Source organism: Otolemur garnettii, unplaced genomic scaffold, assembly GCF_000181295.1.
Source record: "Otolemur garnettii isolate 467f Iridium unplaced genomic scaffold, OtoGar3 scaffold00162, whole genome shotgun sequence".
NCBI classification, from domain to species: Eukaryota; Metazoa; Chordata; class Mammalia; order Primates; family Galagidae; genus Otolemur; species Otolemur garnettii.
The window spans coordinates 221,225-222,708 of record NW_003852557.1 but is presented as its reverse complement, the minus strand read 5'-3'; positions in this window follow the sequence as shown (position 1 = coordinate 222,708).

The following is a 1,484-nucleotide window of genomic DNA, read 5'->3' as shown; positions in this document are numbered from 1 at the left end:
TACTCCTTTGAGCCACAGTCTGTTGTTTTGTTTTTTTAAAACAGAGTCTTGCTCAGTCGTCCTGGGGTTAAGTGCCATGGCGTCATAGCTCATAGTAACCTCAAACTCTTGGGCTCAAGTGATTCTCTTGCCTCAGCCTCCCGAGCAGCTGGGAGGGACTACAGGCACCTCTCATGATACCTGACTCACACTCTTACTTAGGCTGATCTTGAACTCCTGAGCTCAGGCAATCCACCCATCTAGGCCTCCCAGAGTGCTGGGCTTATAGGCATGAACCACAGCATCTGGCCTGGGTCTGGTGGTTTTAAAACATGTCTGCAAATTCTTTTACACTCTTCCCATTGAAAGGTGGGGCCTCTGTCCCGTGTCCTTGAATCTGGGTTGACCTTAGCAACTCACTTTTTTTTTTTTTTCTTAGAGACAGAGTGTCACTTCATCACCCTTGGTAGAGTGCTGTAGTGTCACAGCTCATAGCAACCTCCAACTCCTGGGCCTAGAAGATTCTCTTGCCCCAGCCTCCCAAGTGGCCAGGACCACAGGCACCCACCACAATGCCCAACCATTTTTTGTTGCAGTTTGGCCGGGGCCGGGCTCGAATCCACCAGCCTCGGTACATGTGGCCGGTGCCCTACTCACTGAGCCACAGGTGCAGCCCAGCAACTCACTTTTTATATACAGTGTAAAAGAAAATAAAAACCTCAGGACCTCCCCCCGCCGCCCTGCCCAAATCCTTATGCAAAAAGGAACATCAGGCCTGGAAGCTGAGTCAAGCAACAGCCCCTTCCAAATGAACAGGTGTTACTAACATTACATGTTAGCTAGATTCCAGGTAAAAGACCTCAGGCCTCTCCAAGGACTGGCCCACACATCGATTATGAGGAAATTCCTTGCCGTCTTTTCATAAATGAGGGCATGCAAATTGTAACTTTAGGGTACAGGATAAGTCCAGCTCCTAAAACTAAAGTCTATTGGATTCCACAAATGTATCTTGCCAGGTGCAGAACAGAGACACGCAGAGATCATTCTTTCACCTACCCAGCGATATATACATAATTGATTCTTCCTTCACTCCCTTTTTCTTTTCAAATATCCACCTTATCTTATGTAAAATGTAGATGTCCTGGGCCCCCCATGAACGTAGCCTTTTGCCTCCCTGCCCACACCCTTCCTCCTTTTTCTTACTGGGCACCCTATCCCCTTAAATATCGAAGTCCTCAAATTCCTCTTCAGAGGAAAAAAACCATCACAGAGGTATCTGTGGTTCCCTTTTCCCTGATGTGTCCTCAAATTCTGTTTTAGTAAATCTCCACTGATTGAGATCTTTGCCTCAGTCACTTACTTTGGGTCGTCAACAGAATGCTGTGGAAGTGATCCCGCCTGCCTTCCAAGGGGAGATGAGACGAGGCCGGTCAGCTTCCTCTGGCTGTCTTGGGGTGCCAGCTCTGGGGGAACTGACTACTCTGAGATCACTGTGCTGGAGAAAC